Raw genomic sequence first — 17,171 nt, 5'->3', positions numbered from 1 at the left:
CAATTCATGTGAAGCAGAGCACCTCTATGACACTGTTCAAAAGGAACCTGGACAAGTGGATTAGGTATCGTAAATACTTACTGGGGATAGCATCCACAACCCTCCTGGACATGGGTAGCCATTAATAAATACAATCCTGAGTATTGACTAGAGTATCCATGGTATTATATTGGGATGAAACACCTAGGCTTGAAATGACCTCTGGGCTGATAGCCTAGTAACCTCCTATGATCTGATCCTGTACCCACCTGGGACATATGTTCAGAGAGTTCCATCCTGTCTATCTTCATGTAATCCAGTGATGTACATCTTAGGTCATTTATGCCCACATGGACTTTGGCCGTATCGTACTGGTACTTGTGGTTTAAAGAAATAAGTGCATGCATGACCTGGTGGATCCTGACTCTAGACAGACATCTCACTGTGATCTTCTCTTCATTTCACCTGGTAAGGGGGTATCAGCATGTCTTACAATGAAATCCCCAAAAACTATAATGCTTTTGGATATGTGGCATGTTGCCTTATGGGCTTGGAAGTGTGGCTACTATGATTTTCAGCTATGTGTTGTCTTTTTTGAGTGTGCATAGGGCCACTGAGAGATGCTTTCAGGAGGTCTTGGAGGTTTGGGTTGATTAATGAGAGTACCTCTACATATGTAGGTCTTTTTGTTTCTTCCATAGTGCTGGTAGTGAGTGTTTTGGGTGTAACATGCCAATGACCACGTGTGACAGCTTCTCTTTACCTGAGCCAGCAATCAAGGCACCTCAATCCTCACCAATGACACTGGTGAGAGATGGTCACTAAAAACAGGGATGCATTTGCACAGTATTTTCAAATGCAGCTCTCTGCATTAAACACAATTTCCCCCAAGAATACACAGGGAAATGCTCTACAGGGACTGGACTCTCTGTCTCTCCAGATCCCAAACAAGACTCACTTTTTTCCAAGTAGCTGCTATACCCACACTTGGGTATTTGTTTCACACACACACACACACACACACACACACACACACACACACACACACACGCACACACACGCACACGCACGCACACGCACACACACACACACACACACGCACACACACACACACACACACACACACACACACACACACACACACACACACACACACACACACACACACACACACACACACATGTCTGGGAAAGGCTAGTACAGATTTACTAGCTGTACCCCCTCTGCCCAGACTATAAGATAACCTCACTGTCAGCAGTCAACCAATGTCAGGCTCTTACAAGGGTATCCAGTTATACTGAGTATAATCAATACTAACATAAATGGTAGAGTGTAACTAAAGAATCCGGGCTTTTCTGTGTTGCCAAGGTGTCACTAAAATAAGCACAGGTACTGTCAAGGCATTAAAAGTATTCTGTTAAAGACCAGCCACAATGAAAGGTATAAACATATTTAATAATAAAAAATAAAATAGAAATCATGAGTTTCAATCACAGGAGAAATGAAAATAACACAGCTGGACGTATTCAAACATATGCAAAGAAACACTACTAATCTAATCTCGCTGTATTTCCTGACTGTCTAAAGAATAAGTGCTGCCTTTCTAATGTAATTAATACAGAAAGGTAAGATAGAATGCTGAGATGCTTACTTTTACAAGGCAAGCTTATGAACTTCTAACAGACTGAACTGAACAGCAACTAATGAACTTTGATAACTATTATAGATTTTTATATCAGGTTCCAAAGAAAACAAAACAAAACAAGCTGTTGTGTGAGTTCCATCCTCTCCATGCTGGTTATCACCTGACTCTTGCACAATACACACCCAGAGCCCCATCAAGATCCATTGCAGTATTTGAAAATTATAGAACAATTTCAAAAACCTCTACTCTTCACTTCCAAAATTCTTTGTTTAAAGATAAACATTTAATCAGTTATAATAACACTGTTGACACATTTGTTTTAATACAAACATCTGTACAAGTCAGTGTGATAGTCAAACAACAAAAAATTATTTACCAAACTCCAGCTAACTATGCTGGTATATGTTACACATGCACTGCCCTATTCACCTTGACACAGATGGCAATACCTTACATCATCACAGCTCTCCCCTCCTTTGAAGACTCAAGCTAGCTTTTCAAGTGACTGGGCCTCTCTGGAAACACATTAACCTACACCCTGTCTTGAGACTCCATCCGCACTGGAATTGTTGTAATCTGAACTGGCTAACACAGGGGAGGTCCTACTAAAGTTACTGTTAAACTTTTTTAATGTCTACTCACAAGCCGGGGTCCACACTACCTTATTTGGCCTGTTTTTTTCCTTTTCAGATCTGTGAGGGGAGCAGCTATTGCACTATAATTAGGAACAAACTTTCTATAGTAGCCTGCTGTCCCCAAGAATGCTCTCACCTGCTTTTTGGTAACAGGAGCAGACCGTGCCTGAATAGCTTCCACTTTGGCAGATTCTGGCCATATCCTACAACTCCTCACTGTATATGTCCCAGGTAGAAGACCTCAAACCACTTACTCAGCTTAGTGGTCAACCCTGCACTTTGCAGTCTGTCCAGGACATCCCTGACATGCTGAGGCCTCATTATGTTAACATAGTACAATTTGTGCCCCTGCATCCTGCCTAGCAAGTTTCCATGTAATTAACATTACTGACTTCCCTTACCACTTCAAAGGGTTCATCCCAAGCTAGCTGCAGCTTACTGTGTCTGACAGGAGTGAGCACCATAACCTGCTTTCCCACAGCATACTCTCGGGCTTGAGCATTCCTGCCATACCAGACATTTTCCTGCTGTTGGGCTCCTGCCAGGTTATCCTGGGCCAAGCCCATGAGCTCCCTAAGCCTTATCCTGAGGTTTAGGACATATGCCACAACAGACTCCTTATGGGATTCACACTCACCCTCCCACTCATCATGAAGCAAATCTAAAGGCTCCCTCACCCTATGTCCATAGAGCAACTCAAAGGGTGAAAAACATGTAGATTTCTGGGGTACCTCTCTGTATGCAAACAGTAGCTGGAGCAAATATTTGTCCCACTCTCAAACTGGTCTACAAATGTCTGTAGCATGGTCTTTAGAGTAAAGGTTAACCTCTCCACAAAACCATTAGTCTGGGGATTGTAGGTGTTGGTCTTTAGGTGCATCACCCCACAGTGCTTCTACAAACAAGCTAGCAGGTCTGACATGAAATTGGCACTTCTATCTGTCAGTATGTATCTTGGGAAACCTACCTTGCTGAAAAACTCTAAAAAGCATTTGCAACATTCTCTGCCTCAATGCAGGACAGAGCCGCTGCCTCAGGGTATCTAGTAGCATAATCTACTACCAGCAGGATATACTTCTTCCCTGTGGAACTTGGCGTACTCAGAAACTCCAAAATATACATAGCTACCCTCTGAAATGGCTCCTCAGTCACAGGCAAAGGCATTGATGGAGCTTTGATTTTGTCCCATGCCTTGCCCACATGTTGGCACTGCTAACAGATCCTGCAGTACCCTGTTACATCCTTTGCAATCCCAGGCCAATAAAAGTTATGGATAATACATCTCTTGGTAAGTGTTATGCCCATATGACCTGCAGAGGAATGCCATGGGTTATGGCTAGAAGTGCCAGACAGTAGGATCTGGGCACTACCAACTGCTGTAGTACCTCCCCCTCTAGCTGCTCTCCCTCACTCCCTCAAGGGACCACTTTCTGCTAAGGACCCTTTGTTTGAGTATACAGACTCTCCTTTTCCTTGAGCATCAGGCATCTTCTAAACTACCTCCCTCAAGCCTCGTAAAGTAGGGTCTGAAAGCTAAGCCTGTTTCCACTCCATCTTTGTAACCACTCCCAGCTCCTCTCCCACAGGAAGTCTGGCATTTTCTGAGAGCAATCACTCACCTCTGTCCTTGCATTCACCCTGTCCATGGGAACATCAGTATCTAGCAGCAGCTGTGGCTCACTTTCAGGCTCACTGCTACAGGGTAGCACCCTCCCTGAAATAGCCACATCACCAGCCCCAGCTTCAGTTGTCGGGTCTGTCTGGGTCTCTCCAGCCTACCAGACCTATATGCCTATCTCCAAGCCTGAATTCCTGTAACTGCATTCAAACAAGGTACTGCATTATCAAAATCATTCCCTATCAACACATCTGTAGGAATATCCTCAAGCACATCTACCTGCTTGTTTCATTTTCCACCCTCCCAGTCAGGGAGAACCCTGCCAAAGGTATTTGGAATGGGATCCCTCCTAAAGATCTGATTGGAGTGGACTGCCCAAGCAAGTTCTGCTCCTCTTTAACCACTGCAGACTTCATAATTGCTATGTCAGCGGCTGTGTCTCTCTTAGCAGTGGCCTGTCTTCCATCCACTAACATGGGATACAAACTCTGGTGATAGTTTCATACCCTTGTTATCTCCAGACAGCTTACTACTGACCTGCTATCATTTCCACTTGCTGACTCCCTCACGTTTTGTTCCCCACCTTGCTTCAGTGGGCATTTGTATGCTACATAGCCCCTCTCTTTACATTTAAAACATCTAACCCCTAATCCTGGCCATGTACCTGAACTAGTGGATTCTCCTTTCACTGTTAGATTCTGTTGGGGTGATTTAGGCTGCCCACCATGGGTTCCCTTACATCCATGTGCAACACTCTGTACCCCCTTCTTGTGCAGTGGTGCCCTGCTTGCTAAGTAAAGACTACCTTTCTTCCCAGCTCAACTGCATAGTTACACTCCCAGTCTGGCCACAGTATGATCACATACACTTTCATCTGCCTTTTGCCTATGCTCACAAAATTTTTTCTGTAAACTTCAGGTGTTAACTTATAACAGTTCAAAAAACATTCTTTCACTCTATTGTAATTTAAGCAATCAGTATAAGATAATTTAGAAACAGCAGTTACCGCTTTGCCCTGGAGTAAGGGTGTCAGGAACTGTGCCCAGAGCTCTTGTTCAGTATTATACTGTTTACATACTCTTTCAAATATATGAATAAAACCATCAAAGTTATCCCCCTCTGAAAATTGAGGAAGACATTTATTGACCTTTATTGCTTCTGGGGTCCAGTTATTCCCTTCACCATTACTTCCATGGCTCTGATAAAGAGTCAACATCTCCTTCTCATGTTGTCGCTGCTTCTCTTATTCTTCAGCCTCCAATCACTGCAGTTTTTCATTTTCTTCAATCTCCAAATGCCACAGTGTCTCGTCGGTCTCAATATATTTTGCCACCAGTTTATGCTGCTTCTCCTTTTCCTCATTATCATTTTGACACTGCTTCTCCTTTTCTTCAGTTACCCAATGCAGGTGTCTCTCTTCAGTCTCCAAACGTTTGGCCTCCAGTTCAAGTCTCTTGAACTCGAGATTAATTTTTAAGCCCTCTGAGGAAAAGGTGAACTGTCTTGTTTCTGAAAGCCTCACATATGAATCACCAGAGTGGTTGTTCTCCTGGCCACTGGTCCTCACTGCAACTGCAAGTAAAACTGAAATAATGTTCTCTTTAGTCCAGTTAGCATGCACCTATCTTTTTGCTTCACACACTTTCACCAACTGGTTCTTTGTCAGTTTACCATAAGCCTTTGCTGACATACTTACCTTCTTTCCTTGACTAAACTAAACTAACAAAAATGAATAAAACTGTTGAAAAAATTAAACTGAATGTTTACCTTGTGGCTGTTGAGAGTAGCACACCTTCATTGACAACTGCCCATTGGCTAATGAAGTTCAATTAATATCGCACTGCTCTCCACCAAAATGTGATGGCCTCTCCTGGGCCAGTAATCAAGGAGACTCAATCCTCACCATTGACACTGATGAGAGACAGCCATTAGAAACAGGAATGAATTTACCCAGGATTTTCAAATGCAGTTCTCTGCATCAAACACAATTTCTCCCAAGAGTACACAGGGAACACACTCCACTGGGACTCACTGTATCTCCAGATCCCAAACAAGACTCAAGTTTGGAGCACTGTGTCCCAGTTCCAAGTAGCTGACACACCCGCACCTGGGCATTTGATTTTTCACACACACACACACACACACACACACACACACACACACACACACACACACACACACACACACACACACACACACACACACACACTCCTGGGAAAGGCTGGTACAGATTTACTTGCTGTACCCCTTCTGCCTGGACTATAAGGTAACCTAGCTGCCAACAGTCAACCACTGTCAGGCTCTTACAAGGATATCCAATTATACTAAGTAAAATCAATACAAAATGGTGGAGTGTAACCAAATCAGCCAGGCATTTTGGAGTGGCCAAGGAAAAACACAACTAAACTTTATTTCATGACTGTCTAAAGAATAACTGTTCCCTAGCTAATTTAATTAATACAGCAAGGCGGGATAAGGTGTTAAGATGCTTACTTCCACAAGGCAGGGTGATGAGCTTCTAACAGACTGAACTGAACAGCAACTAACTGAACTGTGATAACTGTCATAGATTTTTATATCACGTTCCAAAGAACACAAAGCAAAGCAAGCTGTTATATGAGTTCCATCCTCTCAGTGCTGGTTATAGAATGGCATCACATTTGACCACCTGACTCTGGCACAATACCCACACCAGAGCCCCACTAAGATCTGTTGCAGTATTTGAAAATTATAGAACAATTTCAAAAACCTCTCCTCTTCCCTTCCAGAATTCTTTGCTTAATCATAACCATTTAATCAGTTATAAGAACATTATTGATATATTTCTAACACAAACATCTGTAATAGTCAGTGTGATAGTCAAATGACACAAAATTATTTACAAAACTCCAAGTAACTATGCTGGCATATGTTACACATGCACTGCCCTATTCTCCCTGACACACAAGACAATATCTCTCATTGTCACAACATGGTTTACCTTTTTCATTTGTGTATGTGAGTGCTTTGCCTCCAATGACATTTTGTATCTACATCTCTCACACACTGTTTATCTGTTCTAAAATTAAATGGTTGTCAGTGAAAATGAGGCAGTTACTACATTGCCGCAGGATGCCCATATCCAACAGGCCAGAAACAGAGATGACAGGGAAGCACCTATCTATTATACAATGCCCTTATTACATGGGAAGGAGTAGGGGGAGAGCCACTTAAAGGTCTAAGTGATGGTGTTTAATAGTATAGTATAGTATAGTATAGTATAGTATAGTATAGTATAGTATAGTATAGTATAGTATAGGATTACTTGCCATGGTGCTGCCCTCAGGGCAAACTGGCAGGTCTTCAAACAGCTATGAGCAGTGGGAGACTTTGGGCAGCATTTCCTATACAGGATTTTAAACTTGAGAAGTCTGTGTATATACAAGGCATGGGTAGCTGTGTTTGCCCATCGGTTTTTATACCAGCAGGATGAAAGACTTTTACACAGTTAAGCCCTCAGGCCAATCAGATAAACACACAATAAGACTTCCACCAGCAGTTCGCAACTCAGCTGGGTTGAATCAGCCCTCTGCTCCCACCACAGTTCAGAATAAAACCCTATTAATATAAAACAAACTGGTTTTGCACTCAAGTAACAAATGTTTTGCAATAATCCATGGAAGTAAGTTCGCAAACCCCAAGAATTGTTCCCAAATACAGAAAAGTGCATGTAGATGTAGGAAAACTTCTACAAACACAGAAGAACTTTGCAAAACTTAAAATATTTTGGTAAACTCAGGAGAACTTTGGCAAGCTCAAAACAGCTTTTGCAGTATCATAGAGTGTTAGAAAATATCAGATTACTGTTAAAATGACCTAAGAGCAGCACTGTAACAAAAATATGGTGTTTCTTTAACAAGTGCAGGCTGAAAAACAGTTGTAAATTCAAACAAATCAATAAATGTTGCACACAACTGTTAAATAGAACTGAGATAGAACAAGTAGAAAAAATAAAACTAATATCAGCATTGCAGGTCCACAGGTGGCTTTTGATGCTATCCAAGGTCTTTTAGTGCACATGTGTCCAAACCAGGCACAGGAAAACTGTGAATAATTGAGCACAGTTTCACAAAAATGTAAAACTTTTATACCAGCAGCATGAAAGACTTTTACACTGTTAAGCACTGAGGCAAATCATATAAGCAGACAATACATCTTCCACCAGCAGTTCCCAATTTGGATGGGTTAAATCAGCCCTCTGCTGTCACCTGTTAGTGTAAAATGAACTGATTTTGATCTCAACTGGCTTAACGCATGCTTTACAATGAAAAGTAAAACTCCTAGAGTATCAGGAATCCTTGGAAATACATTCACAATCCCTGACAAATGTTCCCATATATAGAAAAATGTGCACAGACTTAGAAAAACATCTACAAACACAAAAAGATCCTCATTTACATAAACTATGAAGGAAAGCTGGGAAAAAACATCATCTATCACAGAAAATTCTTTCCAATCCTGTTATTTGTAAGTTAGTCTACAAAAACTCCCACACCACTGTATTGAAGGCTTTCCTTATAGCAGATAGCACAATAGCCACTTCCAATTCACCTTCCATCATTTATCAAAAAAAAAAAAAAAAATCGGCCAGCCTCCACCAATATTTCATTATTGACATATCTGCTACAAACACATTTTGACCCAATTCAGTTAATGTAGGAGATTATTTTTTCTACTGTTGTTGTCAGTATTTTTGCCAGCATTTTGAGATCATGGTTAATAAGAGAGACTGAATGAAAATTATTAATCTCTGGATTAGGCTTCTGTACCATTTATGTTACTGTTACTGTGGTGTAATTGATATGCTTCAACATTATCTTATTATATTTACTCCAGTTACATAAAAAGGTTAAATTTTTACACATCTCTGAGTCTGCAGTTATAGAAATCTTTTCGAAAAAAAAATATTAATGAATGCCGCTTTGCTCAACTTCAGCTCATAATGTCTTCTTTACCTCCTGGCTTGCACATTTGTGTTTATTTTGTAATTTGGTAGCAGTTTGATAATATATACTTCATATTTTATTAATATGCTAAGCATATTGAGAGTAAATTTGTTTTTTATTGTTATTAAAGAAAATATACAAAACATTCAGCAACACAATGCATTTGCACCTATTGCCATATGAATGTGTTTGTTCAAATACTGGTAATTAAGCATACTCCAAAGTATATGTTCAATCAAACAAAATGGACACTACAACAAAAAAGTCATTACACATAAAACTTGTCATAATATTTTTGGTTATTATTTAATAAAGTATTTTTTTTCCTTTTGAACAATTGCTTTGTTTGTTCAACTGCATTTGTAGACAATGTATATTTTAAGCTATATAAAATGCCCACAAATATCTGCAGTACTGAAAATATAAAATGCCTTCTGTTATATACTTCTTAGGTAACTGCCATCTAGAATCCATGAATCTGAAAAAATGCAAAGTAATTAAAATTTTATTTTCACTGAATTGATGCAAAGTGGTTGTTTAGTATGCAGCATTTACTGCCTGCATTTTAAAAGCCTAGCAGACTGCATTTTTAATCAGGACAATTATCTCATAATGTTGTCATTTTTTTGGTAAGGGATCATAGATATCAGCTATTACAATCCACAGAGGATAAAATAAGAACTGTATTTACAAACCTGTAGAATACAAACATGCTCATACTTTTTCTGTTGAGTCACTGATAGTTTACATTCACTCTATTTTCCAATACAAAAAAGGCATGTAATGACAACAAAAATACTGTATATCCTATGCAGTACAGCTGTGTAATTCTTCTGAGTCCTAATTTAAATGTTAAAGTACATGTTATAAACATTTAGCAACACAGGTCATTATGACAATAACAGAAATGTTACTAAAATTGCCAGACAAACAAGAAAATGTTCTGTGAAGATAAGATAAGGATGGGAAAATTTACCACTGCTGCAAGAATGCATTTGTGAACAAAACAAACTCAGTGGATGGAATTCAAGGAAAAATCCTGTAGTACCATCCAGCCAATACAATACTGTGCAATGGAAAACATGAAATATGTCACTATAACTCCAAACATTCATGGTTCTGAAGTGTCAGGTTAGGCAAGGCATAAGTTAACATTTTAGATGGAGACTCACTATCAAATAAATAAAAGTATTTTTTCTTTAACATCCTATGCAATTATTATTATTATTTTTTTTACTGTAGAGCTCACTTGAATGCCTCCTCTTATAGAAGAGGCAAAATCCATGTCTGTGAATGAAGTTTTAGTTTGGCTGATAGATTATTGTTGGACTATAGTTATGGTTTCAGGAGAAATGGAATAGTTTAGAAACACAATGAATATGCACACATCAATCTGTCTATCCATCCATGCATACATACAGCCATACATCTAGTATTATGTCACGTCCAACTCATATAGAGGCCCTGAGAAGAGCCACTATCCATAGAGTTCACTAGGCAAGTAGGGAACAGAAATAAATTACCTGGCCTTTCTTCATTATCACATGCATACCACAGGTACATTTGAGGACAATTAGATTTGCAAATATGACTACCTCATGTCTTCGGGATGCGACAGGAATCTTCAGTACTAGGATGCAACCCATGCAAACACAAAAAGGAGCACCAAACTTCATACAGAAGGCATTGCTGCCAAGAACTGAACAAGAGAACATCTTGCTGAGAGTAACACTATATCACTGTACAACCCCATGAATGTACATACCAGTATTTAATGCAAATAGTCTGACAATGTAGCATGCGTGACGTGCAATTTTTTGAGTTTCAATTCAATAAATGCCACTGTGCATGATAAAGTATATAAGGTGTCACTCTGAAAATATATTTTGCATATTTTATATGTGCTAGGCAGACCTGCCAACATTACTCCAAAAACAGTTGTCTCTGCCTCTCCTTCCACAGTTTGATAATAATAACCTCAAAGGAATCATTTTATACATTTACTTGTGTTTCATTTGCTTCCATTATTCTTCTACAATATTGTCTTTCTCACCTTGTCAACAGCATGGGTTTCATCATATCATTTATTTATTTTTTGCATATTTGTTCCTTAACATAAATCTAGCCACTGTTAGTGGATGAAGCACTGTAATTACACTACAAAATAGTGGAAAAGATTTAAGCAACTTTATGATGTCAGAAATGTGCTTAACAACCTTTGGTTAAGCACCGGTCACTGCTTTTATGTTCTTTTTGCATGCTCAATTACTAAAACAGTCAGTGTCAGCCACAGAAGAGTATCACAAAGAACAAAGAGGATTAAAAGCAATAAAAATAATAGCAGGTATCAAAAAGCTTAGTCTGTATTTAGACTCACTTCTAGAGCCTCTGCAACTCTTCCTTTGTAGTTCACTTCCACTGAAACTTTGTTGCTGATGAGCAAGAAATGAGTATGAATAAAGTCTGTGCATTTTTGCCACTATTATTGTTTTTAATATTTTTTTATTTTTGGTCATAATTAAGGTTTATAAACATAGCTAAACACTTCCATCAGCTGCTTGATGTGTTTAACCATTTTTTAAAGCTCTTCATGCTTCCAGTCATTTTTCTGTGATGACAGCTTTTTGTGTGGCAGTAGCAAACATGTTATGTGTCACAGCATCCAACGCTGTAATATGCTTAGGGCACCTACCCCTCTTTTTGTGTAATTATTTTAGTACACAGGAGCAGGTAACCCCCCCCACACACACACACACAAACACGCACACAAACACGCACACACACACAAACACACACACACACACACACACACACACACACACACACACACACACATACACATGCGCGCGCGCGCGCACACTACAAATAATTATGACTGGGTCTCTGTGATAATAACTCAACTTTTTATGTGTTCACAACCTGGAGGTCAAGATTCATCTCTTGAGCTTTACTCTTGAGGAGTATTTTTTGACATCTATGTCTCAAACTCATATACAGTCACCTTACAAAAGCAGACCTGATCATTTAGTCCTCTATATTCATTTGTCCTGCTCAGTTCATACAGTTCCTAAATCAAGGGTACTTATGCTTAGACCATGTGGTATTCAAGGCACATAGAGTTGTTTATATTGGTGATTAACTGATTTTGACCTGCCCATAAATCAGGTGTCTCCTTAAATGTTCTAATACCTGAAGTTAGCCTAGTACTATAACAGCAGATAATCCCAAAGTCTAGTGACTGAATAATAAATCTGTCACTTTTACAAGGCCTTTTTAAACATACAGTATAAATGTAAGATGATTGTCTAACATTTCTGTCTGTAATATGAATGAGATATTAATAAGAGCCTACGTTTGCAGCTGTGTTACTTTACAGGCTATCAGTGCACTTAGTTTTGTATATTTTTGTGTGTGTGACTAAAAAAAGATCCTTGTGGTTTAGAACAAAAAAAAAAAAACAGAAAATTAAAGAATATATGAATGAATAAGCAAACAATAACTACATATACGCGCAGAAGAAAATATAATATAAGGTAAGCACAGCATAACATGAAATAATAAAATAAGATAACACAACAAGACATAAAATGACATAACATACTTGTTCATTGTAGAAAAGAATGCACTACCCACTTTATTTTGATGCATAATGCCACAAATGGCATAGGCACAGTGTATTTTTAAGTTTGTTAGCTTTGTGGAAGAGCATTTTGCGTTTGAGTGATTTGGCTTGCAATAAGATATTTGATGACTTCTACATTGCCTTTCTGATACCCATCCAAGTTATGTCAAGTTGAGTCACCTCAGGTATAGGGTGACTCACTAAAGCAGTCAACTGTCAGTGCTTAGTCCATCAATTCTCTATCTGTATGTATTAACAATCTATCAATACACTTTCAAATATATTAAAAGAGTTTTATCATGTAGTTTTGGACTTCATTTTTTCATTATCAAATTGCATATCCTGTGACTTAAAAAAATCATGAAAAAGAGATATGCATCCCAAATGACTTTTTCCTTTCAAAAAGGAAAAAAGAAAGAAGTAAAATAAAGGCTGTCCTACCTGCTGAGGAGTCCATATATCCACACAAACAATGTAAAGCTATTCTGTTTGTAAAATTCCATATCGGCACTTGTAGGTTACACAAGTATGACCTCCAAACTGATCCACGATCCCTTTCATAACTGTATCATGGTCAGCATAGTTGACACGGTGCTTTGCCCTGGTAATACTTCATTCTGCAGTATGAAATAATGACTGATATTCTCGAGTGCATCCTAGTGTCCCAACACTCTACCAGAACCATGGGTATATAAAATATATGACCATGATGGGGTTTAGGGTTAGAGAATGTAGAGTTTCCTTCCAAATGCACCAACAATTCTTCCTTGCAAGTATTTTAAAGGAAATTAAACTAAAACCGCCTTATGTGGTATGTTTTGTTAAGCAGATGCTAATTCTCATAATATATTGGCAAATACAGAATGATACCTCTAAAGCATGTCCCGTTTGCAGTGTTAGGCAGCAATGATGCAAAGTATAATCAGTTGACACACATTCAACGAAATCATAGTCAATGTGCATGCACCATCTCAGGAAAGCACTAAAGTACAAGTGCACAGGCAAAGAAATAAATGCACCTAAAGCAAGGCCAAGTTCGGCCATGAACACAAAAAGTTGTATGCCAAGTCATTTTATGCATAATGATTTAGCTGATTGAGAGAGATCTATGAGTTAATGGCTCTGAATAATATACATTTTGAGGTATGTCTGAAACACACCATGCATGCATATGCATTTATCTTTTAGCATTATTACGTGAAACCATATTGAAATAGTTATGTTCTATATAGCACATGTTGATGTACTGCTATAAATATGTAGATGAAGCATGCAATGTTGTATCACAATTTTGTGATTTGCCACCAGTTTGTATCTGGTCCATATTCAAAGTGGGCTATAATACTCAACTTTAAAGTGCTGTCATCTTTATTTATTTGGCACAAAAAAAAATACCACAGAAGGCCATGTCTGTATCATTGGTGCCATATCCCTGAAAGTACCAGTTTACAAGTTGAAAAACTCAGTGACTAGTTTTTACAATATTATGATACACAGAGAAGCAAATACATACTTGATTGTCAAAAATGAATAAAATATTTGGGGTTGATTAATCACATTTGAAATGGTATTCATCCTCACACATTCACATCAGTTAATTCATTATTGTAGTAATACATCATGCTAAAACCTTTCTAGAGTAGGGAAGGAACCTCCCATTACCTCTGAATGCCAGATTTGGGAATTGTTATTCGGTGTGCATTACTGATTTGTACATCAGCCTAGGCTCTTTTTATAAACATTAGAATTGATAGTGACATAATTAATAAGGCAGAAATAGTAACTCCATTATATCTTAACAGTTGAAGTCAGTAGTGCACATTGAACTAATTGACTAACTTATTTTAACAAGACTGCACAGTGTGTTGAAACTGCCTGGCATTAATGAGTCCTAGATCTTTAAAATCTACTTTTCCTCAATGCTACTACCTTTTAGAAAGTCCAGTGTTCTGGAGTCCTTCAGCATTAACATTTACTCAATCCTCCAACCTTTTGGAAAAGGCTAATCCACCCCTACCTGTTTTGTGAAAATACTTTAAGTGAGTTCCTGGACTGAATGTTTTTTATCAAACTATAGTTTTATAAGTGTCATGTACAGTTTCACTTTAGTACCTCCCTCTTAACTTTGCTGTGGCTAAGTTGAATAATTGTACTGCATTCTGACATACTATCCCCATTCACCTTATAAAAATGTTACTCTTGTTCTACCTGATTTGAAGTCTGGGCCCCCTCCTTTTATTACTGCCCTGCTACTCTTAGCATTCTTCCTCTCTACTTCTTCAATTTTTAAAACTTTTCACTCCTGTTTTTACATTATTGCATTCTCCTGGTTCTCATTACCTTCCAAGCAGCCTTTTCAGTTGGCATACCTTTTTCATATAGTTTATTACATTCTTGAAAGGGGAGTAGCCCCACTCTGCTCCACCTCACTATGCATGGCTTCTTTTCATTCTCCACCCATCCAGATATCATTACCTTTATACTCACCTAGCCCCTCCCTCTAAACCATGATTCAACTGCTATTGACCAATTTCATTAGTTAATATAGCATACTCACATATCTTCTCCATTATCCACAACCCTTTATTCATCTCTTACACATTCAGCTAAATCCTGTCCCAATCTCTCTAGTGCATTTTATTTCCATAAACACTGATCAACAGACACCTCTTGTTAAAACCTATTTCCTGTTCTTCTCTGCAATCTTTACAATTCCTTTCCAACTTAACTATAGAAATGTTCTCAATAACCTCTGTATTATCAATCTGTACTACTCTTCTCCCTTCCACATTCTGCTCTTATTAGACCCCACTCACAGAGGTCTCCATGACGTACATCCAGATAATCACCAGAAGAGTATTCCTACTCACTGCGACAAAATTCTTAAGCCTCTCTCTTTCCTCACTAAAAACAATATAAATACAGTTAACAAGATACCTTCCTACTACTAGTAACTGTCTCAAAGACATCCTTTCCAAACTCTCTTGCCTAGCTCCTAAACTACAGCTTTCCTGGGACATTCATCGAAACCCAAGACCAACTATAGAGACTAACCAAGTCACTTTACATAATATTCTAATATATCTTATTTATTTCTCAGCTAAACACAAGCTATAAATATCTGAAAACATCACCTTAACCCTTGCAGCTTAAGCAATAAATGGACCACATTTGTATGTTGGCTCAGTGTGGAAAAGCCTCACATTATTGCCCTTTCAGTAACCTTTTTCAAAGATGTATTTTGCCCCTCCACATACATTGCAGATAACTGCAACCTATTATCTGATATCAGGATAGGAACTAGAAATGGTGGAGAAACAATGATACTTTTCAAATAAAGCCCCAAGTGGGTCATTTGCAATTTAAAATAGGAGGCTACCTACACATCTCTAGTGCATCACTATACGTACCACCTCCAACCTTTTATTAATTCAGCAAAATATAAACAACATTTTACACAACAGCTTTCCTAAAAAACTGCATAATTCTAGGCCATTTTAATACCAGTGCCATTGGTCTCAAAACCACAAAGCTAAACAAAATGCTTCAGACATAGATCAATTAGCAAAGCATCTAATTACATGACACATACTATCTGGAAACCAATCTTCTTTATATCTAATCATAATTAACATAAAACACGAATGCATTAATACTGATATACAGCCAAACTCAGAAGTGATCACTGCCTTCTTAATTCCTTTTTTTTTTTCAAAACCATAAAAGGAAATACCTAAAAAAATCACTGGTAGACCATTTCCTCAGAATAAAATTCACTTGCTGGATAATCATCTTGTAAATATGGATAAGCCTTACTTCTACATCCTTCAAGACCCTACAACTGCTTTATCATTATTCACTAATATCCTTACTCACATCCAAGCTGTTTCCCAACCATCTGAAGAAAGCTTGGACCTCAAACATGCACGTGGCTTGCCAATAATATCAAACAAAAAATGAACAAACTGACTTGGGCAAGAAAAATTGGAAACAGCACCCCACAAACAAAAATCTGCACCTAGAATCCATAGCACTTTGTAAATCAGCTAGATTGGCCATTAATGCAGCCAATCAACAACATCTATGACAGAGACAAGTAGCTCTCTCTAAATATTCCATATTCTGTTGGAAAGAAATAAAAAAATTTATAGGACAAATTATAAACCCACCCCCAACCCCTCAATGAAACAGCAAAACTACTGTACTAAATTCTCAAACTTTTACAAGACTTACCTTCTCTCCACTATAAATAATATTACTTACTCCTTCTCCTTCTCTCTCAACAGCACTCAACCTAATAGATATCATGATTATATGCACCTATACCATCTGGTATCCTATGCAAGTAAGTTTCTCTTCTCCACAGTTTCAGTTAAGGAAACTAAATCATGCTGATTAATTTTATCTCAGTTTTTACCAATCTGAATCCATCTGGCAGCCAACTAAATTACTGATTTTATGAATATATTATGTATATGTTACTGTAATCAAACCAACTAAATTCCTGACTTATGTATATATTCTGTATATATTACTGTAACCACTATGTGTAACATTTTTACTTCTGTACCAATTAATGATTAATTTTTTTTCTGCATCTATGACCTTGTCGGAGCTTTTCTCCCAAGGCCTCAACCGAAAATGGGGTCTTTTAGGCCTAGTGGACTTTCCCAGTAAACAAATGCAA

The sequence above is a fragment of the Protopterus annectens genome, chromosome 2.part2 (assembly GCF_019279795.1).
Source record: "Protopterus annectens isolate FY-2018-M chromosome 2.part2, PAN1.0, whole genome shotgun sequence".
Classification (NCBI taxonomy): Eukaryota; Metazoa; Chordata; order Ceratodontiformes; family Protopteridae; genus Protopterus; species Protopterus annectens.
This window is presented reverse-complemented; position numbering follows the sequence as displayed.